This window comes from Ranitomeya imitator, chromosome 1 (genome assembly GCF_032444005.1).
Source record: "Ranitomeya imitator isolate aRanImi1 chromosome 1, aRanImi1.pri, whole genome shotgun sequence".
Taxonomy (NCBI): domain Eukaryota; kingdom Metazoa; phylum Chordata; class Amphibia; order Anura; family Dendrobatidae; genus Ranitomeya; species Ranitomeya imitator.
This window is the reverse complement of record NC_091282.1, coordinates 1,019,644,988-1,019,669,213: the sequence shown is the minus strand read 5'-3', so window position 1 is coordinate 1,019,669,213 and position 24,226 is coordinate 1,019,644,988. Positions and strand designations below refer to the sequence as shown.

Below are 24,226 nucleotides of genomic sequence, written 5' to 3'. Positions count from 1 at the left end.
ACAAGGCAATATAAGTAATGAAGATCTCAATCTGGGAAAGTGGATGGAACTGGCATGGACCTGTGTGCTTTCAAATGTTAGGACTGAATTTTGGTCTCAATTCTGATGTCAAGTGACAAAATTATTCGGCATTTCTGTTTTCAGAAAGTCAATCCTTCTGTTCTCTAAGAGATAAGCTGCTGCCATTGATGTCTGGCAGTGGCTCTTTCATACAGATCACAAGAGTGCTCGACCAGCTGATTGCTACCGTGGATGGAAAATTCAGAAGAGATTGCCGTCAGCCAAACCATCAGTCAGTCAACAGCTAGTTAAAGTGTGGGGGGGCTTAAGTTGCTGACTTTTTATTCTAAAAGTATTTTCCTGCTCTTTGGAAATGTTTGTATTAGTAAATAATTATACTCACCATTATATAATACCTTTAAATATTTATTTATTCCACTGTACCATTGTACTGCTCCTCTGTTATCCTTATGAGACATTTATTGGAGATGAGGCCCTGCATATTCTGGTGTTAGTTCTGCTAATATCAGACTCAGATTTTCAGGAGTAATAGCAAAAATGCAGCACAACACAGAGTTCTAAAATAAAGATGCACCAGAATTGTTATTTCAAGGTAAATGTTAAAATTTTCTAAAACAGACATGTAGTTAGGGCTGAAGGTTCCTCCTTAAATGGGTACTGTCCTTAGCATTAGAAGGAATAGTAGGCACTAGGCAGCACTATACCATATTCTCAATGTCCATGTATCTTGCAGTTGTAACACAGTACACAAAAGTAATTATTGCAATGTCAACAATTGGAACAAAGAGCTATCTGGTTTCTTTCATCTATGTTTCTCAGGATGAAGTGAATATTTACTGTGTCGCACAGCTTTCAGTTATGATATTCTACTGAAGTGGATACATATATAATACTAATGTGAGAAACTTGCCAGCCTGCACAAAATGTAATATACAGTATATTTAAGATACATAACATTAGTAAATATTTTAACACTACTGATATTAAAGGGGTTGTCTACTACTAGAACAACTCCTTCTCAATATCTATGTTTCTTTCCCCCCAGTAAAATAATAACACTTATACTCACCTCTGGTGTTGGTGAAGTTCCAGTGGTGTTAGCATTGGCTCAGCCAGAGCTCGTGTGAAGTATCAATGCTGCAGTCAATCAGCGTTGGCTTCACTCTCTTCTCCTACTGCCACAACAGTCATCTGTAGAAATGAACAGATGTCCGATTTGTCAGAAATTTGTCCTGACCAAATACCACAGGTGGCGTCATGAACATTTCTTATTTTACAAACTTTATTCAAACCCCTTTAAAGACTGTCCCTTTAACGGACTGGGTCGCCGCCACTGTGACACATCCCTTTAAGTACCGGACCTAGTACCGAGCATCCCACAGCCCTGGCGGGCGTTCCAGCCAATGTAGTCAGAAACAATGTCTGGTTAAGCCAGTCAGATGCATATCACAGGATTACCAAGATCAACCAAATAACGCAACAGTAGCGGCAGCAGCAGCAGCAGAAAAAACAGACAGAAGGGGACCCTTCTCATCACCTTAATCGGGGTGGCAGCGGCAGCAGGCGCTTGAGCTTCCAGCGTAGCATGAGTTCCAGCATGGCAACCGGCGCAAGAGAGAATCCATCTTTGGGAACGGTTTCTCCTCTAAATCCGATATCCTTCCTTGAGTCAGGATTGTAAGCAAGCTTTGTGAAAGTCCACTTTATAATTAGGGTCCTGTTTTAGGGAAAGAAATGCACAAGCAAATCTAAACATAGGATATGTGCACTCTCTACAGAAGAGTTACCCACTACGTTGGAAAAGAGGCTCTGTGGCTCCTGTATAGAGCAGACAATTTGTGCCCCGAGGTTCACCTCAGATCTTAGATCTTTGATCCGGGACCGGATGGCATACACCCACGAGTACTAAGAGAACTAAGTAATGTAATAGATAAACCATTATTTCTTATTTATGGGACTCTATAGTGACAGGGTCTGTTCCGCAGGATTGGCGCATAGCAAATGTGGTGCCAATATTCAAAAAGGGCTCTAAAAGTGAACCTGGAAATTATAGGCCAGTAAGTCTAACCTCAATTGTTGGTAAAATATTTGAAGGGTTTCTGAGGGATGTTATTCTGGATTATCTCAATGAGAATAACTGTTTAACTCCATATCAGCATGGGTTTATGAGAAATCGCTCCTGTCAAACGAATCTAATCAGTTTTTATGAAGAGGTAAGCTATAGGCTGGACCACGGTGAGTCATTGGACGTGGTATATCTCGATTTTTCCAAAGCGTTTGATACCGTGCCACACAGGAGGTTGGTACACAAAATGAGAATGCTTGGTCTGGGGGAAAATGTGTGTAAATGGGTTAGTAACTGGCTTAGTGATAGAAAGCAGAGGGTGGTTATAAATGGTATAGTCTCTAACTGGGTCGCTGTGACCAGTGGGGTACCGCAGAGGTCAGTATTGGGACCTGTTCTCTTCAACATATTCATTAATGATCTGGTAGAAGGTTTACACAGTAAAATATCGATATTTGCAGATGATACAAAACTATGTAAAGCAGTTAATACAAGAGAAGATAGTATTCTGCTACAGATGAATCTGGATAAGTTGGAAACTTGGGCTGAAAGGTGGCAGATGAGGTTTAACAATGATAAATGTAAGGTTATACACATGGGAAGAAGGAATCAATATCACCATTACACACTGAATGGGAAACCACTGGGTAAATCTGACAGGGAGAAGGACTTGGGGATCCTAGTTAATGATAAACTTACCTGGAGCAGCCAGTGCCAGGCAGCAGCTGCCAAGGCAAACAGGATCATAGGGTGCATTAAAAGAGGTCTGGATACACATGATGAGAGCATTATACTGCCTCTGTACAAATCCCTAGTTAGACCGCACATGGAGTACTGTGTCCAGTTTTGGGCACCGGTGCTCAGGAAGGATATAATGGAACTAGAGAGAGTACAAAGGAGGGCAACAAAATTAATAAAGGGGATGGGAGAACTACAATACCCAGATAGATTAGCGAAATTAGGATTATTTAGTCTAGAAAAAAGACGACTGAGGGGCGATCTAATAACCATGTATAAGTATATAAGGGGACAATACAAATATCTCGCTGAGGATCTGTTTATACCAAGGAAGGTGACGGGCACAAGGGGGCATTCTTTGCGTCTGTAGGAGAGAAGGTTTTTCCACCAACATAGAAGAGGATTCTTTACTGTTAGGGCAGTGAGAATCTGGAATTGCTTGCCTGAGGAGGTGGTGATGGCGAACTCAGTCGAGGGGTTCAAGAGAGGCCTGGATGTCTTCCTGGAGCAGAACAATATTGTATCATACAATTATTAGGTTCTGTAGAAGGACGTAGATCTGGGGATTTATTATGATGGAATATAGGCTGAACTGGATGGACAAATGTCTTTTTTTGGCCTTACTAACTATGTTACTATGTTACTATGATTAAGAATCAGGTAGAAGACACCTTTAGATCTCTTCAGGAATCGGGGAAGAAACGGCGTAAAACCAGACACAGGTTCCCTGAGCTCGGGTCTAGTAGTTTGGAGAGCGAAGAAAGAGACTCAGATTCATCCAGTGCATCATCGTCATCATCATCATCATCATCATCATCATCATCAACTTTCTCCGAGGGTAGAAGAGGTCGCAGCTGTTTTCCGATAGAAGAAGTCGGAGCCTTAACGGCAGTGGACCCTCAGCCCAAGAAAACAGTTCAGGACATTATGTCTAGTGGGCTAGAGCAAAAAAAAAAAAGAAAGGTCCTTTCCATTGAATGAAAAAATACAATACTTAATTAAAAGGGCATGGAAAAAGCCAGAAAGGAAGGGCTTTCTTACCCCAAAAAGAAAATACCCATTTGAGGACCCTGTTTGCTTGTTTTGGGAAAAGGTGCCAACGATAGACTTGGCAATTGTCAAAGCCTCTAAAAAAGTTGCCCTTCCCTTTGAAGATATGGGGGTGTTAAAAGATCCCATGGATTAAAAAGCAGATTCCTTCCTGTAGAGTTTATGGGAGGCGGCGGGGGGTGGGCTAAAGCCAGCAGTAGCCACCACCTGTATGGCCAAGTCAATTATGGTCTGGCTGGATCAGCTGGAATCACAGCTAAGAGACAAAACCCCTAGGGACACAGTACTAAATTCCATACCCATAATGAGGGGGGCTGTTGTGAGTTCTGTTTTTGGGCTCCCTCTGGTGGTTACTGATGGTACTGGGTGACTTGTCTTTCCTGGGTCTCTGGGTTCCACCTGTTCCATCAGGATATGGGAGTTTCCTATTTAACCTGGCTTTGCTGGCATTTCCTCGCCGGTTATCAATGTATCCAGTGTGTCTTGTTACCTCTGCTCCCTGCTCCTAGAACCTTCTGGTCAAGCTAAGTTTGGATTTTCCTGTTTTGGTGTTTTGCTTTATTTGGTTTTTAGTCCAGCCTGCAGATATGTGATTCTTGCTGCTGGTTGCTCTAGTGGGCTGAAATTGCTCCTCATGTACCATGAGTTGGCACATGAGTTCAAGTAATTTCAGGATGGTTTTTTGAAGGGTTTTTCGCTGACCGCGCAGTTCACTTTTGTATCCTCTGCTATCTAGCTTTAGCGGGCCTCATTTTGCTGAAACTGTTTTCATACTGCGTATGTGCTTTCCTCTCATTTCACCGTCATTGTATGTGGGAGGCTGCTATTTCTGTGGGGGATTTCTCTGGAGGCAAGAGAGGTCTGTGTTTCTTCTAATAGGGGAAGTTAGATCTTCGGCTGGAGCGAGACGTCTAGGATCATCGTAGGCACGTTCCCCGGCTACTTTTATTTGTGTGTTAGGTTCAGGGTCGCGGTCAGCTCAGGTTCCATCGCCCTAGAGCTTGTTTGTATCTGTGCTTGTCCTTTAGTGATCCCCTGCCATTGGGATCATGACAGTATAACCGACCCACAAAGTGTTAATTGTATTGGCTGAAGTAGGAGGATAAGTAGTCTGAGGAAGTTTTTTTTTTTTTTTTTCTTTCTCTTTCCCTCAGAGTTTGCTGCTTAGCCTTATTGCAGCCTGGCTACTTCCTCCTCCTCTTAATCTTTGAATGGCTCTGATCCCAGCTGTTTATCATGGACGTCCAGAGTTTGGCTTCCAGCCTGAATAATCTTGCCACTAAGGTTCAAAATATACAGGATTTTGTTGTACATGCTCCTATGTCTGAACCTAGAATTCCTGTCCCAGAGTTTTTTTCTGGAGATAGATCTCGTTTTCTGAATTTTAGGAACAATTGCAAGTTGTTTCTTTCTTTGAAATCTCGCTCCTCTGGAGACCCTGCTCAGCAAGTCAAGATAATTATATCTTTCCTGCGGGGTGACCCTCAGGATTGGGCATTTGCATTGGCACCAGGGGACCCTGCGTTGCTTAATGCGGATGCGTTTTTTCTGGCATTGGGTTTGCTCTATGAGGAACCTAACCAAGAGATTCAGGCTGAAAAAGCTTTGTTGGCCCTCTCTCAGGGGCAAGATGAAGCAGAAATTTATTGTCAAAAATTTCGGAAGTGGTCGGTGCTTACTCAGTGGAATGAGTGCGCTCTGGCTGCAAAGTTCAGAGATGGCCTTTCTGAGGCCATTAAAGATGTTATGGTGGGGTTCCCTGCGCCTGCTGGTCTGAATGAGTCTATGACTATGGCTGTTCAGATTGATCGGCGTTTACGGGAGCGCAAACCTGTGCATCATTTGGCGGTGTCGTCTGAACTGTCACCTGAGATAATGCAATGTGATAGAATTCAGTCCAGAAGTGAACGGCAAGAGTATAGGCGGAAAAAAGGGTTGTGCTTTTATTGTGGTGATTCAGCTCATGTTATATCAGCATGCTCTAAACGCACAAAAAAGGTTGATAAGTCTGTTGCCATTAGTACTTTACAGTCTAAGTTCATTCTGTCTGTGACTCTGATTTGTTCATTATCATCCATTTCCGTCGATGCCTATGTGGATTCAGGCGCTGCCCTGAGTCTTCTGGATTGGTCATTTGCCAATCGCTGTGGGTTTAGTCTGGAGCCTCTGGAAGTCCCTATTCCTTTGAAGGGAATTGACTCTACACCTTTGGCTATGAATAAACCTCAGTACTGGACACAAGTGACCATGCGTATGACTCCCGTTCATCAGGAGGTGATTCGCTTCCTGGTACTGTATAATTTGCATGATGTTCTAGTACTTGGTCTGCCATGGTTACAAACTCATAATCCAGTCCTTGACTGGAAATCAATGTCTGTGTTAAGCTGGGGTTGTCAGGGGGTTCATGATGATGCACCTCCGATTTCTATCGCTTCATCTACTCCTTCTGAGATTCCTGTGTTTTTGTCTGACTATCGGGATGTTTTTGAGGAGCCTAAGCTCAGTTCGCTTCCTCCTCACAGGGATTGCGATTGTGCTATAAATTTAATTCCAGGCAGTAAATTTCCTAAAGGTCGTTTGTTCAATCTGTCAGTGCCAGAGCATACTGCTATGCGGGATTATGTTAAGGAGTCTTTGGAAAAGGGACATATCCGTCCATCTTTGTCCCCTTTGGGAGCAGGTTTTTTTTTCGTGGCCAAAAAAGATGGTTCCTTGAGGCCTTGTATAGATTATCGTCTTTTGAATAAGATTACCGTAAAATATCAGTATCCTTTGCCATTGTTGACTGATTTGTTTGCTCGCATTAAGGGGGCTAAATGGTTCACTAAGATTGATCTTCGGGGTGCGTATAATCTTATACGAATAAAGCAAGGTGATGAGTGGAAAACCGCATTTAATACGCCTGAGGGCCATTTTGAGTATTTGGTAATGCCTTTTGGACTTTCTAATGCTCCTTCAGTCTTCCAGTCCTTTATGCACGATATTTTCCGTGAATATCTGGATAAATTTATGATTGTGTATTTGGATGATATTTTGGTTTTTTCTGATGACTGGGAGTCTCATGTTCAGCAGGTCAGGAAGGTGTTTCAGGTCCTGCGGGCCAACTCCTTGTTTGTAAAAGGCTCAAAGTGTCTCTTTGGAGTCCAGAAGATTTCTTTCTTGGGGTATATTTTTTCCCCTTCTACTATTGAGATGGATCCCGTCAAGGTTCAGGCTATTTGTGACTGGACGCAGCCTACATCTCTTAAGAGTCTACAGAAGTTCTTGGGCTTTGCTAATTTCTATCGTCGTTTTATAACTAATTTTTCTAGTGTTGTTAAGCCTTTGACGGATTTGACTAAGAAGGGTGCTGATGTTGCTAATTGGTCTCCTGCGGCTGTGGAGGCCTTTCAGGAACTTAAGCGCCGGTTTTCTTCTGCTCCTGTGTTGCGTCAGCCAGATGTTTCGCTCCCTTTTCAGGTTGAGGTTGATGCTTCCGAGATTGGAGCGGGGGCGGTTTTGTCACAGAGAAGCTCCGATGGCTCAGTGATGAAGCCATGCGCGTTTTTTTCTAGAAAGTTTTCGCCGGCTGAGCGGAATTATGATGTTGGTAATCGGGAACATTTGGCCATGAAGTGGGCATTTGAGGAGTGGCGTCATTGGCTAGAGGGTGCTAGACATCGTGTGGTGGTCTTGACTGATCACAAAAATTTGATTTACCTTGAGTCTGCCAGGCGTCTGAATCCTAGACAGGCTCGTTGGTCACTGTTTTTCTCTCGTTTCAATTTTGTGGTTTCATACCTGCCAGGTTCAAAGAATGTGAAGGCGGATGCTCTTTCTAGGAGTTTTGTGCCTGACTCCCTTGGAAATTCTGAGCCCTCTGGTATCCTTAGGGATGGGGTGATTTTGTCTGCTGTCTCCCCAGACTTGCGACGTGCTTTGCAGGAGTTTCAGGCGGGTAAACCTGATCGTTGTCCGCCTGAGAGACTGTTTGTTCCGGATAATTGGACCAGTAGAGTCATCTCCGAGGTCCATTCTTCTGCGTTGGCAGGTCATCCTGGAATATTTGGTACTAGAGACTTGGTGGCCAGGTCTTTTTGGTGGCCTTCCTTGTCGAGGGATGTGCGTTCTTTTGTGCAGTCTTGTGAGGTTTGTGCTCGGGCTAAGCCTTGCTGTTCTCGGGCCAGTGGATTGTTGTCACCTTTGCCTATCCCGAAGAGGCCTTGGACGCACATTTCCATGGACTTTATTTCGGATCTCCCTGTCTCTCAAAAAATGTCCGTCATCTGGGTTGTGTGTGATCGCTTTTCTAAAATGGTTCATCTGGTACCCTTGCCTAAGTTGCCTTCCTCCTCTGAGTTGGTCCCTCTATTTTTTCAGAATGTGGTTCGTTTGCATGGGATTCCTGAGAACATCGTTTCTGACAGGGGATCCCAGTTTGTGTCTAGATTTTGGCGGACGTTCTGTGCTAAGATGGGCATTGATTTGTCCTTTTCGTCTGCATTCCATCCTCAGACGAATGGCCAGACTGAACGAACTAATCAGACCTTGGAAACTTATTTAAGGTGTTTTGTTTCTGCTGATCAGGATGACTGGGTTACCTTTTTGCCGCTGGCCGAGTTTGCCCTTAATAATCGGGCTAGTTCTGCTACCTTGGTTTCTCCTTTCTTTTGTAATTCGGGGTTTCATCCTCGTTTTTCCTCTGGTCAGGTGGAACCTTCTGATTGTCCTGGAGTGGACATGGTGGTGGATAGGTTGCATCGGATTTGGAGTCATGTGGTGGACAATTTGAAGTTGTCCCAGGAGAAGGCTCAGCAGTTTGCTAATCGCCGTCGCCGCGTGGGTCCTCGACTTCTTGTTGGGGACTTGGTGTGGTTGTCTTCTCTTTTTGTTCCTATGAAGGTCTCTTCTCCTAAGTTCAAGCCTCGGTTCATCGGTCCCTATAGGATCTTGGAAATTCTTAACCCTGTGTCGTTTCGTTTGGATCTCCCGGCATCGTTTGCTATTCATAATGTGTTCCATCGGTCGTTGTTGCGGAAGTATGAGGTACCTGTTGTTCCTTCGCTTGAGCCTCCTGCTCCAGTGCTGGTGGAGGGAGAATTGGAGTATGTTGTGGAGAAGATCTTGGATTCTCGTGTTTCCAGACGGAAACTCCAGTATTTGGTCAAGTGGAAGGGTTATGGTCAGGAGGATAATTCTTGGGTGGTTGCCTCGGATGTTCATGCTGATGATTTGGTTCGCGCTTTTCATAGGGCTCATCCTGGTCGCCCTGGTGGTTCTCGTGAGGGTTCGGTGACCCCTCCTCAAGGGGGGGTACTGTTGTGAGTTCTGTTTTTGGGCTCCCTCTGGTGGTTACTGATGGTACTGGGTGACTTGTCTTTCCTGGGTCTCTGGGTTCCACCTGTTCCATCAGGATATGGGAGTTTCCTATTTAACCTGGCTTTGCTGGCATTTCCTCGCCGGTTATCAATGTATCCAGTGTGTCTTGTTACCTCTGCTCCCTGCTCCTAGAACCTTCTGGCCAAGCTAAGTTTGGATTTTCCTGTTTTGGTGTTTTGCTTTATTTGGTTTTTAGTCCAGCCTGCAGATATGTGATTCTTGCTGCTGGTTGCTCTAGTGGGCTGAAATTGCTCCTCATGTACCATGAGTTGGCACATGAGTTCAAGTAATTTCAGGATGGTTTTTTGAAGGGTTTTTCGCTGACCGCGCAGTTCACTTTTGTATCCTCTGCTATCTAGCTTTAGCGGGCCTCATTTTGCTGAAACTGTTTTCATACTGCGTATGTGCTTTCCTCTCATTTCACCGTCATTGTATGTGGGAGGCTGCTATTTCTGTGGGGGATTTCTCTGGAGGCAAGAGAGGTCTGTGTTTCTTCTAATAGGGGAAGTTAGATCTTCGGCTGGAGCGAGACGTCTAGGATCATCGTAGGCACGTTCCCCGGCTACTTTTATTTGTGTGTTAGGTTCAGGGTCGCGGTCAGCTCAGGTTCCATCGCCCTAGAGCTTGTTTGTATCTGTGCTTGTCCTTTAGTGATCCCCTGCCATTGGGATCATGACAGGGGGCATGCTGCCTTTCTGGCGGATGCATCGGCGGACTCGGTCAGGCTAGCCATCAGATCGGCATCCTTCTCTAACGCAGCCAGGCAAGCTCTCTGGCTTAAGTGTTGGCTGAGGGATCTCCAGACAAAGTCGAAATTGTGTTCCATTCCCTGCGAGGGTGAGTTTTTGTTCGGAACCACGTTGGATGATATTCTGGACAAAGCAGGGGATAAAAAGAAATGTTTCCCTATTCTCTCCAGTCAATCCTATAAATGGCCCTTTCGGAGTAGGAGATTTGTCCAGAGGAAACCTAAAAAAAATCCCCAGGGTAAGTGGGAGGAAAGAAGGGGTAGAGGGAAGGGGTTCATGTTCAACAGGGGGCCCATCAACATTAAAAAGCTATCCCAATGAGGGTTTTCTCCAGGTGGAGGGGAGGTTGTCTCTCTTTCTCCCTACCTGGGAAAAATAATTAACAATGTGTGGATTTTGGACGTGATAAGATCAGGCCTAAAACTTGGTTTCCTCTGCCCTCCCCACGCATCCTTCATAGTGACTCTTCAGAGATCCTCAAGGGAGGAAAAACTAGCCTTAGAACAGGAGATTCTGGGTCTAGTAGAGAAGGCTGTTCTTCAGGAAGTCCCACACCAAGAAAGAGGCGAAGGGTTTTACTCCCCCCTTTTCCTAAGGAGAAAGCCAGATGAGATTTTCAGAACAATTATAAAGTTAAAAAAGCTGAACAGGTATCTGAAAGTGGAATCCTTCAAGATGGAAAAAATAAAATCATTTGGTGAAAATGCTATTTCCTTCCTGTTTTATAACTGTTCTAGATCTAAAGGATGCATACTATCACGTCCCCATCCACAAGGACTAACACAAATCCCTCAAGGTGGCAGTCACCATGCAGGGGGGATAAGACATTACCAGTTCAAAGCCCTTCCATTTGATCTGGCCATCACTCCAATGGTATTCACCAAGGTAGTGGCGGAGGTGATGGCACACTTAAGGGAGCAACATACCCTGATTGTCCCGTACCTAGACAAATTCTTGATAATAGGCAATCCACCACGACACTGCAAACACCAGTTAGAGATAGTTATGAATTCTCTAACCAACTTAGTCTGTCTTCTAAACCTACAGAAATCCAGAATTGTGCCGAGTCAGGTGCAAGAATACCTAGGCATCATACTGGACTCAAACAAACAGGAATGTCGCCTCCCGGTAGAGAAGGTTTGAAAGATGATTGTTATGATCTGGTGGTTTAGGAGCAACATGGAACGAGCTCTGAAGGAAGTGGTATCTGCACTGACCGCAGTCCCTAAGCTCAACATAACACTAGAAGTAGCCGTGGGATGCTCCTAACACTCCCTAGGCACCTCGTCACAGCCTGAGAACTAACTACCCCTAAAGATAGAAACAGGAAAACTATCTTGCCTCAGAGAAAATCCCCAAAGGATAGATAGCCCCCCACAAGTAATGACTGTGAGTGGAGAGGGAAAAGACATACACAGAATGAAACTAGGATGAGCATAGGAGGCCAGTCTAGCTAGATAGATAGGACAGGATGGAATACTGTGCGGTCAGTATAAAACACTACAAAAAATCCACACAGAGTTTACAAAAATCTCCACACCTGACTAAAGGTGTGGAGGGTAAATCTGCTTCCCAGAGCTTCCAGCATCACAGAATTAATTCATACTGACAAGCTGGACAAACATAGAAAGCACAGAACGGATAAGTCCACAACCTGTGGACAGAAAAGAGCAAGCAAGGAATTAGCTTTGCTGAACTGGTTAGGATAACAGGGAAATCCAAAGAGATGTGAATCCAACCAGGAACCATTGACAAGTGGCACAAGCTGAAGGAAAGAGCCAGGCTAAATAGCCGAGCAGAAAAGACAATCAGTGGAAGCAGCTGCTGACAACTAAATCTAAGGAGCAGCCATACCAATTAAAACCACCGGAGGGAGCCCAAGAGCAGAACTCACAAAAATGCCACTTACAACCACCGGAGGTAGCCCAAGAGCGGAATTCACAACAGTACCCCCCCCCTTGAGGAGGAGTCACCGAACCCTCACCAGAGCCCCCAGGCCGATCAGGATGAGCCAAGTGAAAAGCACGAACCAAATCGGTGGCATGGACATCGGAGGCAACAACCCAAGAATTATCCTCCTGGCCATAACCCTTCCACTTGACAAGATACTGAAGCCTCCGCCTCGAAAAACGAGAATCCAAAATTTTCTCAACCTCATATTCCAACTCTCCCTCATCCAACACCGGGGCAGGAGGATCAACTGAGGGAACAACTGGCACCACATACCGCAACAAAGATCTATGGAAAACATTTTGAATGGCAAAAGAGGCTGGAAGAGCCGAACGAAAAGACACCGGATTAATAATTTCAGAAATTTTATAAGGACCAATAAACCGAGGCTTAAACTTAGGGGAAGAAACCTTCATAGGAACATGACGAGAAGACAACCAAACCAAATCCCCCACACGAAGCCGGGGACCAACACACCGACGGCGGTTAGCAAAACGTTGAGCCCTTTCCTGAGACAACGTCAAATTGTCCACCACATGAGTCCAAATCTGCTGCAGCCTGTCCACCACAGAATCCACACCAGGACAATCAGAAGGCTCAACCTGCCCAGAAGAAAAACTAGGATGAAAACCAAAATTACAAAAGAAAGGTGAAACCAAAATAGCCGAACTAGCCCGATTATTAAGGGCAAACTCGGCCAACGGCAAGAAAGCCACCCAATCATCCTGATCAGCAGACACAAAGCATCTCAAATAGGTCTCCAAGGTCTGATTAGTTAGCTCAGTTTGGCCATTATTCTGAGGAAGAAACGCCGAAGAAAAAGACAAATCAATGACCATCCTAGCACAAAAAGCCTGCCAAAACCTAGAGACAAACTGAGAACCTCTGTCAGACACAATATTCTCCGGAATGCCATGCAAACGAACCACATGCTGAAAAAACAATGGAACCAAATCTGAGGAGGAAGGCAACTTAGGCAAAGGTACCAGATGGACCATTTTAGAGAACCGGTCACAAACAACCCAGATAACAGACATCTTCTGGGAAACAGGAAGACCGAAATAAAATCCATGGAAATATGCGTCCAGGGCCTCTCAGGGACCCGCAAAGGCAAAAGCAACCCACTAGCGTGGGAACAGCAAGGCTTGGCTCGGGCGCAAGTCCCACAGGACTGCACAAAAGCATGCACATCGCGCGTCAAGGAAGGCCACCAAAAGGACCTAGCAACCAAATCTCTGGTACCAAAAATCCCTGGATGACCAGCCAACACTGAACAATGAACCTGTAACGCTCGCGCCGAGACTGGTTGGCGCGGGCACCTGGGGGTGTGGCCCCACTGGACCACACACCGAACTTCCCTGGAAGGGGCGTAACTAAGTAGCTTCCTAGGTGTTCGCTGGAGCCTCTGATGGTGAGGTCAGACTTGTGCAATAGGAAGCTACCAGGTACCACTCCAGGGTGGAGTCGGACTGTGGATGCTGATCCCACCGGGGACAAGACACGGGCAGGCAGGCACGGCTGTGACACTGGCTGACAGATGGGTATGGCAGAGGCCCTGACGGGCGGACTGGCTTGACGGAGATACAGACAGGCAGATGGGTGCGGCTGGCACTCAGGCGGGCACGGCTGGCACTGGCAGACAGGACTGATACTCTGGTAGGAACTGGTATTCAGATGGATGTGTGGAAACAGGTAAGAACCTGTTCAGACTGGAGAATATAAAGGAACAGGTAGAGACCTGTATGGAAAGTTGCAGAATAAAGATAGAGCAAGAGTGGAAGCAAAGCTGAATCGCAGGAGGCGGAGTACGAGTAGAAGGTGGAGCTATGAGCAGAGAAGGAGAAGGCACAGCAGAGAGTAGAGAAGGAGAAGGCAGAGCAGAGAGTAGAGAAGGAGAAGGCAGAGCCAAGAGCGGAGATGCTGGAGGCGGAGCCAAGAGCAGAGACCCTGGAGGCGGAGCCAAGAGCGGAGACGCTGGAGGCGGAGCCAAGAGCGGAGATGCTGGAGGTGGAGCCAAGAGCGGAGATGCTGGAGGCGGAGCCAAGAGCGGAGATGCTGGAGGCGGAGCCAAGAGCAGAGATGCTGGAGGCGGAGCCAAGAGCGAAAACACTGGAGGCGGAGCCAAGAGCGGAGATGCCAGAGGCAACGCCAAGAGCTAAAGACGTAGAACCGCTAGGAGCGGTGCCAGGAGGAACCGCAAGGAGCGGAGCCGTAGAGCAAAGCCACAGAGAGCGGAGCAAGGTCAGAGAGCAGAGCTGAGAGAAAAGCTGAGAGACACAGAACCACAGGTTGTGGTAGAACTGAGCAGAGAGAAGCAGAGCCACAGACAGTGGCGAACAGAGCAGAAAGATAAGGCGGAGGTACACACAGCAGAGTGGGAAATGACTAATGACAAAGAAGGAGCAGGGACGGACATAGACCAGAGTACAGACAGGAACGGACACGGATACACAAACAGAACACAGATGAAGACCTGCAACAGTGCAGCCCTCTGAGACAGGAAACACACGACCTGGCAGCTCAGTAGCAAATGCTAACTGAGGGGAATAGTTTGCTCAGGCATCCTCCAATGGGTGAGGATGCCTTAAGTATCAGAGGCCTCAAGGCTATTGGCCAGAAGCACCTTAGGGAGGTGCACACAGTCTCAATAAGAATCTGGAGTGGCTGGCGCCACCCCCCTATGCACACAGCCAGGAAGTGTACACAGAGCAGGCCGCCATGAAGCACATGGCATGGAACCAGCAGCAGACAGATCTCACAGCATGGCACTGGGTGAGTGAGTAGATGTAACAGGCAGGTGGGGAATGGAAGGCCATGCAGTGATGCCGGCAGGGTTGTTACAGTACCCCCTCCTTTACGCCCCCTCTTCTTCAAACCCGCTAAAATGATCCATAGAAGAAGAAAGAAACCACTCACAGTCTAAGTCATAACATCTTCAGAGTAGGATAAGGCAAACGGGTGACCAGGAATCTCAGAAGACAAAGTCTCTTTGTGCCCAACAGGGTTAGCTTCATCAGAAATCTCAGATAACAAAGTCTCTTTGTACCCAATAGGGTTAGCCTCCTCAATGGACTGGACCATTTCCTCTGGGTAGACAAGAAGCAGGGACTTGGATGCTACTGGTTTGATATCTTCACCAGCCGGCCACTTAGAAGCCGAAGGAACACTCACAGGATACATCTTCTGCCTGATAACCAGAGACAATTTTTCAGGTAGCAGAGATGTCTTGAAATCTTCACCAGCAGGCCACATGGAAGCCGAAAGAACACTCACAGGATACACCTTCTGCCCGATATCCAGAGACGAACTTTCAGGTAGCTGAAATGTTCCAGACTATTGAACACAGGAAAAATCACTGGAGCAGAGGGTGGAGAATAATAACTCCACCGGATCAGGAAAAAACTGAGAGAAGAAAACTTCTGTTTTGGAATCTTCACCAACCGGCCATATGGACGATGAAGGCACCCACATTGGAACCATTTTCTGCCGATTATCCAGAAAAAAACGTCCAAGAGGCGGAGGTATTTCCACGAACAGGTTATAGGTATAGTCATTAGAGTAGTGAGGAGAGATTGTCACCGCTTTCCCATCTTTGGTAACATCAGCACTCCTTGACTCGATGACTAACGGGTTCCTGGTATAGTCACAAGAGACGTGTGGAGAAATAGTCACCGCTTCTTCATCTTGGGTGACATCAACACACCTTGACTTGACGACTAGCAGACCAGCTGAAGAAGAAGACAACACAGTTGACTGTCCTTGATGCATGGGAACCAGACACCTCTCATGACTGGGTAAATTCAAGCGAAGTATTTTGCAGGAACTCTTGACCAAAGCGGGTGGTAGAGTCCCAGGCTCAGAATGACCCATGGGCATAACAGACAGCATACGGTAGATAAACTTCTTCGTGTATAAGGCTCCAACTTGGAGCTGTAGTTGTCCTTGCAGGACTAGACTGCTCTTGAGTAGGGCTTGACCAACTTCAGACAACGCCCTTACCGGGTTCTGGAGCTGTATGACAGAGACCACACACCGACTCCGAATGGATGGCGACTTTACCACACCAAAGCTCCTGGAAAACAGAGACACAGTCTTTGATTTTAATGGAGAGGAGGTACTCTCACCTAGGGCAGCCTCTCCTGCTGGCCCAGGGTTTTGGAGTTTTAGATCTACATGGCAGAGACCGTCTGGATGTTCCTTGCAACCGCAGCGATACCGCGTTCCCTTCTTGCGGCTAGATTTGGGCTGCTGCTTTGCCAGCCCACTTTTATCAGCCTTCTGGGGTTTCGCTTGGGTAGCTGCTGGGACAGGTAGAGGAACAGGTGGGTCTTGGACAGACTTGGTCTGACGTGACGATTTCTTTGGGGGATTCGCTCGTCTAGACCGCCTCTGGGATCTGGTGAGGGAAGACTTTGCAGGAGGAGCAGGTTTAGGCGCTTTGAAGGCTTTAACAAAGGCTTCCAGGAAAGCCCCAAGGTCTGAGAGGATTGGATCCCTTGCTTCCCAGAGAGGGTTCATCCAATTCAATGCATCTCCTGCTAGGTAGGACAAGATAAATCCTACCTTGAACTCATCAGAAGAAAATTCGGAAGGATTAGCTTCGATATACATCAGACTACGCTCCAGGAACTCCATGCACTCCTCTGGATCCCCATAGTATCTAGGCGGAAGGAGTTTTTCTCTACTGGCAATGTAATCATACATCTCTCTAGAGATTATGAGTGGACCACCAGGAGTAGGTGTAGGCAGATCTTTCAACTGAGTATAAAAACCTTCCGGGGGCCAATACAGGCTAGAAGAGAGTTCATTTTGCTCCGAGAGCAACGGCTCATGGGACTCAGCGGGGACCATGGCCTGAGCAATCTGTAACGCTCGCGCCGAGACTGGTTGGCGCGGGCACCTGGGGGTGTGGCCCCACTGGACCACACACCGAACTTCCCTGGAAGGGGCGTAACTAAGTAGCTTCCTAGGTGTTCGCTGGAGCCTCTGATGGTGAGGTCAGACTTGTGCAATAGGAAGCTACCAGGTACCACTCCAGGGTGGAGTCGGACTGTGGATGCTGATCCCACCGGGGACAAGACACGGGCAGGCAGGCACGGCTGTGACACTGGCTGACAGATGGGTATGGCAGAGGCCCTGATGGGCGGACTGGCTTGACGGAGATACAGACAGGCAGATGTGTGCGGCTGGCACTCAGGCGGGCACGGCTGGCACTGGCAGACAGGACTCATACTCTGGTAGGAACTGGTATTCAGATGGATGTGTGGAAACAGGTAAGAACCTGTTCAGACTGGAGAATATAAAGGAACCGGTAGAGACCTGTATGGAAAGTTGCAGAATAAAGATAGAGCAAGAGTGGAAGCAAAGCTGAATCGCAGGAGGCGGAGTATGAGTAGAAGGTGGAGCTATGAGCAGAGAAGGAGAAGGCAGAGCAGAGAGTAGAGAAGGAGAAGGCAGAGCAGAGAGTAGAGAAGGAGAAGGCAGAGCCAAGGACGGAGCTGCAGGAGGCGGAGCCAAGAGCAGAGACCCTGGAGGCGGAGCCAAGAGCGGAGCTGCTGGAGGCGGAGCCAAGAGCAGAGATGCTGGAGGCGGAGCCAAGAGCAGAGACCCTGGAGGCGGAGCCAAGAGCAGAGACCCTGGAGGCGGAGCCAAGAGCGGAGACGCTGGAGGCGGAGCCAAGAGCAGAGACGCTGGAGGTGGAGCCAAGAGCGGAGACGCTGGAGGCGGAGCCAAGAGCGGAGACCCTGGAGACGGAGCCAAGAGCAGAGACCCTGGAGGCGGAGCCAAGAGCGGAGACGCTGGAGGCGGAGCCAAGAGCAGAGACGCTGGAGGTGGAGCCAAGAGCGGAGACGCTGGAGGCAACGCCAAGAGCTAAAGACGTAGATCCGCAAGGAGCGGTGCCAGGAGGAACCGCAAGGAGCGGAGCCGTAGAGCAAAGCCACAGAGAGCGGAGCAAGGTCAGAGAGCAGAGCTGAGAGAAAAGCTGAGAGACACAGAACCACAGGTTGTGGTAGAACTGAGCAGAGAGAAGCAGAGCCACAGACAGTGGCGAACAGAGCAGAAAGATAAGGCGGAGGTACACACAGCAGAGTGGGAAATGACTAATGACAAAGAAGGAGCAGGGACGGACATAGACCAGAGTACAGACAGGAACGGACACGGATACACAAACAAAACACAGATGAAGGCCTGCAATAGTGCAGCCCTCTGAGACAGGAAACACACGACCTGGCAGCTCAGTAGCAAGTTTGCTCAGGCATCCTTCAATGGGTGAGGATGCCTTAAGTATCAGAGGCCTCAAGGCTATTGGCCAGAAGCACCTTAGGGAGGTGCACACAGTCTCAATAAGAATCCGGAGTGGCTGGCACCGCCCCCCTATGCACACAGCCAGGAAGTGTACACAGAGCAGGCCGCCATGAAGCACATGGCATGGAACCAGCAGCAGAGAGATCTCACAGCATGGCACTGGGTTAGTGAGTAGATGTAACAGGCAGGTGGGGAATGGAAGGCCATGCAGTGATGCCGGCAGGGTTGTTACAGAACCTCAGAAATCACCTTACTTGTCCATCCATCAGGAACAAACAGCTTCCCCACTGGACAGCGGTCAGGCCTATCAGCCTGAAATTCCCGAAGAACCCGCCGCAAATCAGGGGAGATGGCAGAAAGAATCACCCCTTCCTTAAGAATGCCAACCGGCTCAAGGACTCCAGGAGAATCAGGCGAAAAACTCCTAGAGAGGGCATCAGCCTTAACATTCTTAGATCCCGGAAGATACGAGACCAAAAAATCAAAACCGGAGAAAAACAGGGACCATCGAGCCTGTCTAGGATTCAGCCGCTTGGCCGACTCGAGGTAAATCAGATTCTTATGATCAGTCAAGACCACAACGCGGTGCTTAGCTTCCTCAAGCCAATGTCGCCACTCCTCAAACGCCCACTTCATAGCCAACAACTCCCGATTGCCGACATCATAATTGCGTTCCGCAGGTGAAAACTTTCTGGAAAAAAAAGCACACGGTTTCATCAAAGAACCATCAGAATCTCCCTTCCAAAAGGAAGAGAAACATCCGGCTGACGCAACACAGGGGCAGAAGTAAATCGGCGTTTAAGCTCCCGAAAGGCCTCAACAGCCGCAGAGGACCAATTCGTCACATCAGCGCCATTCTTCGTCAAATCAGTAAGGGGCTTAACCACACTGGAAAAGTTGGCAATGAAACGGCGATAGAAATTAGCAAAGCCCAAAAATTTTTGAAGGCTCTTCACAGATGTGGGTTGAATCCAGTCATGAATAGCTTGGACCTTAACAGGATCCATTTCCATAGATGAGGGAGAAAAAATAAAACCCAACAAAGAGACCTCCTGAACTCCGAATAGGCACTTAGACCCCTTCACAAATAAAGCATTATCACTAAGGATCTGGAGCACCATCCTGACCTGCTTCACATGAGACTCCCAATCATCGGAAAAAATCAAAATATCATCCAAATATACAACCATGAATTTATCAAGATAATTGCGGAAAATATCATGCATGAAGGATTGGAACAAAGATGGAGCATTAGAGAGCCCGAATGGCATCACAAGGTATTCAAAATGGCCTTCGGGCGTATTAAATGCAGTTTTCCATTCGTCACCCTGTTTAATACGAACAAGATTATATGCCCCTCGGAGGTCAATCTTAGTAAACCAACTAGCCCCCTTAATCTGAGCAAACAAATCAGAAAGCAAAGGCAAGGGGTATTGGAATTTGACCGTGATCTTATTAAGAAGACGATAATCTATACAGGGTCTCAAGGAGCCATCCTTCTTAGCAGCAAAAAAGAAACCCGCTCCCAATGGTGACGAAGACGGCCAAATATGCCCTTTCTCCAAAGATTCCTTAACATACAGTTAGGGCCAGAAATATTTGGACAGTGACACAAGTTTTGTTATTTTAGCTGTTTACAAAAACATGTTCAAAAATAAAATTATATATGTAATATGGGCTGAAAGTGCACACTCCCAGCTGCAATATGATAGTTTCCACATCCAAATCGGAGAAAGGGTTTAGGAATCATAGCTCTGTAATGCATAGCGTCCTCTTTTTCAAGGGACCAAAAGTAATTGGACAATGGACTCTAAGGGCTGCAATTAACTCTGAAGGCGTCTCCCTCGTTAACCTGTAATCAATGAAGTAGTTAAAAGGTCAGGGGTGGATTCCAGGTGTGTGGTTTTGCATTTGGAAGCTGTTGCTGTGAGCAGACAACATGCGGTCAAAGGAACTCTCAATTGAGGTGAAGCAGAACATCCTGAGGCTGAAATAAAAGAAAAAATCCATCAGAGAGATAGCAGACATGCTTGGAGTAGCAAAATCAACCACCTCTTCTGAAAATAGCAGCCAGAGCATCCTCATTCCATTTAGTGAGCACAGACCATTTCCTAAATTTCTGGCAGTATAATTCTGCCGCTTCCTGACCTTGACACAAGGCCAACAGGGTTTTTTCTGCATGATCCACAGAATTATTTTCGTCATACAATAATCCGAGCGCTTGAAAAAATGCGTCTACATTCAGCAATGCCGGATCCCCTGATTCAAGGGAGAATGCCCAGTCCTGAGGGTCACCACGCAGCAAGGATATGATGATTTTTACTTGCTGAATGGGATCACCAGAAGAATGGGGTTTCAAAGCAAAAAACAATTTGCAGTTATTTTTAAAGTTCAAAAACTTGGATCTGTCTCCAAAAAACAAATCAGGAGCAGGAATTCTAGGCTCCAAAGCCGGAGTCTGGACAACATAATCTTGGATACTCTGTACTCTTGCAGCAAGTTGATCCACACGAGAAAACAAACCCTGAACATCCATGCCAGAGCATAAATCCTGAACCACCCTGAGATCAAGAGGAAAAAAAAGACAAAAGAGAGCACAGAAAAAAAAATGGCTCAGAATTTTTTCCTTCTTTTGAGATGCATTTAATTCATTTTTGGCCACTTGTACTGTTATGATCTGGTGGTTTAGGAGCAACATGGAACGAGCTCTGAAGGAAGTGGTATCGGCACTGACCGCAGTCCCTAAGCTCAACACAACACTAGAAGTAGCCGTGGGATGCTCCTAACACTCCCTAGGCACCTCGTCACAGCCTGAGAACTAACTACCCCTAAAGATAGAAACAGGAAAACTATCTTGCCTCAGAGAAAATCCCCAAAGGATAGATAGCCCCCCACAAGTAATGACTGTGAGTGGAGAGGGAAAAGACATACACAGAATGAAACTAGGATGAGCATAGGAGGCCAGTCTAGCTAGAAAGATAGGACAGGATGGAATACTGTGCGGTCAGTATAAAACACTACAAAAAATCCACACAGAGTTTACAAATATCTCCACACCTGACTAAAGGTGTGGAGGGTAAATCTGCTTCCCAGAGCTTCCAGCATCACAGAATTAATTCATACTGACAAGCTGGACAAACATAGAAATCACAGAACGGATAAGTCCACAACCTGTGGACAGAAAAGAGCAAGCAAGGACTTAGCTTTGCTGAACTTGTCAGGATAACAGGGAAATCCAAAGAGATGTGAATCCAACCAGGAACCATTGACAAGTGGCACAAGCTGAAGGAAAGAGCCAGGCTAAATAGCCGAGCAGAAAAGACAATCAGTGGAAGCAGCTGCTGACAGCTAAATCCAAGGAGCAGCCATACCACTTAAAATCACCGGAGGGAGCCCAAGAGCAGAACTCACAAAAATGCCACTTACAACCACCGGAGGGAGCCCAACAGCGGAATTCACAACAGATGATAGAGCTCGGATCGCGAGCAAGAGATCTCCCCTCCTCAACCTTGCAGAAGGCAATGTCACTGCTAGGGTCCAGGACATCTTGTATCTCGGCTGCTCAGTGGGCTCAGGTGCATACCAGAGAGTTACAGTGGGAAATATTGTCAGCAGAAATTTCTCTAGAAGGAAAATTAGAAGGGCGGCTAACCATATCATCAAATATTACTGTCTCGCAAGAATGGAGGATGAACATAGACAATCTAACTTAAGGCATTCCTTGGGTATTACCAATCTCCCAGGTCTTGACTACAGATGCAAGCCCCAGGGGGTGGGGGGCTCACCTGAATGATCAGATAACCCAGGGGGTCTGGACAGGGGAGTAAAGATCGATATCCTCAAACATGAAAGAACTGTTAGAAGTTTACCCTCTTGGAGTTCTTGAGCACCCTTCGGTCATACCATGTGAGAGTATTCTTGTAAAACCGAGTACCCGGTCTTGCCCTCTTGGATGTAACAAGGTCCATTTTTCAGCTAGCCTAGGACAACTTGGGCTCTCTTGGCAGATTTTCTGAGTCGGACCAAGCTAAGGCAGGGTAAGTGGGAGCTGAATCAGGTGGTGTTCATTCAGATCATGGAAAAATGGGGGTACCCAGCCATAGATCTGTTCGAGAACAGTTGAAACCGGAAGGTAGACACCTTCTGCTCGATAGAACCCTTGGAGAATCCAGTCGCTTTAAAAGCATTCATGACTCCATGGAGATACCATCTGGCATACGTCTTCCCGCCAATTGCCCTGATTTCGGCAGTCCTGAGGAAAATACGGGAGGACAGGGCAAGAGTGATTCTAATAGCCCCCTTCTGGCCAAGGAGGCCATGGTTTTCTTGGCTGAGGAAGATGTTTATCTCCGACCCTTGGGTTCTCCCGGATCTCCCGGACCTTCTTTCCCAAGGACCGGTGGCTCATCCACAGGTAAAAACTTGCACATGACAGACTGGAAATTGAAAGGTTGCTCCTGAGCAATAGGGGGTTTTCACCAAATCTAAAGAAAGAACCTGGCACTCAACTTAATGCTCGTGAAATTTTATTTGTAGTAGCCAAAATGTTTTGGTCCTATGTTCGGACCTTCATCAGTTACTACGGTCGTGAAAAAGAAACACTATTTATAATTATATACAAAGGTGAACAAATTATTTACATAGTACAAAGTACCAAAATGTATACAGTGAAAAATGTCACATCCATGACAAAATATTTATGGTCATTTAGATAAGAGAATAAGGTAAGTATAGACTGATGTCAGGCTGAATAAGACCTCAAGTTATTAAATGTGATCGGGTGTGCGGTGAGAATGAAAGGGAGAACATATCGTACTAGTAGTAGAACAACTGGAGAGAATGACACCGGAGTCATAAAGGGCACAGCATAGTATGCGTCTATAGTAATATTAAGCAAGTTGTAATACCAGGAGTGCATATCTATACACTTGTGAGGGGAAGGTGATGAGGCATACCTGGTAATACGCAGTAAGAACATAAGCACACTGAGTGGACTGAAGAGAGAAAAAAAGGATCGTAAAGACTTAGTTTACATGTGCCAAAAATGTAGCGGCTACTATGCCGTGGAAGATAAGGTGCCCGTAATGTCGTTGTTACCTGGTAACGATGGTTGGCGCTGTGCGTGTGTCCAGACGCGGAATCCTCCGCTGGTCTGGTGTATAGTAGAAGTGCGCACGTTATATAGGTAAAAGGCGGTGTCAGAATGGCGTCGCTAGGTGACGGGGAGCGTGTTCAGATAGCCGGAAGTAACGTGACCGGAAATAGAATGGCCGTGCGCGTCACAGAGACAGCGCTCTGCATTCCACAAGGGAAAGAAGGGAGCGTAATGTAATAGGAGAGTGCGGGAGACAAGGGGGGGGAGGTGTCTGTGATGTCCATGCGCCGTAATAGATCTATTAGTAAAGCGATCGTTCAGTGATGAATTGGAGCGGCAAGTGGAGGTGGAGCAAGTCCGTGGTATTGGCCTCAGAAGGAGGAGTAATGAGGAGCAGATGGAGTAACCCACTCTGTTAATACAGCCGGCTATAAGAAAGAAAAGAGGAGTATTAGAATCAGAACCTAGGGGAACGTAGAGTCATCACAGTACATAAATGATATTGGGAACAACAATGACAATAACCATAATAAATACCACAATAACACCCGCAGAGAAGAATAGTTCTTATGTCATATCTTGAGTAAAAAAGTCCAATATGTAAGATATACTGCATATAACCGGTTATGTATACAATCAGGGTACATATTGAACATAATCATGTTTAGAGACTAATATGCAAATTATAATAATAAACGGAAGGTGCTTTTGCAGGCCATAGATAGATTTATAGAAATGATGCAAGGTCGTAGTCTCTATTGAGACCTCTGGGATGGAGGGTTTCTAGATTGTGTATCCAGAAAGCCTCCCGACGTTTTAACAAGGCAACCCTATTTCCGCCACGTCTGAGTGGGGGGATGTGTTCTATAACTTGAAATTTTAGTTGAGTGATAT

General features: G+C 46.6%; 1 long non-coding RNA gene across 1 annotated transcript; it reads right to left on the bottom strand.

The window, feature by feature from the left end:
* Nucleotides 1–516: 516 nt before the first annotated feature.
* Nucleotides 517–23,387, bottom strand: LOC138658263 (uncharacterized). The gene is made up of 4 exons (XR_011317420.1): nt 23,335–23,387; nt 1,559–1,738; nt 1,091–1,212; nt 517–578 (listed from the first exon to the last, which is right to left on the bottom strand). It is a non-coding gene; the product is annotated as an uncharacterized lncRNA (long non-coding RNA).
* Nucleotides 23,388–24,226: the final 839 nt, after the last annotated feature.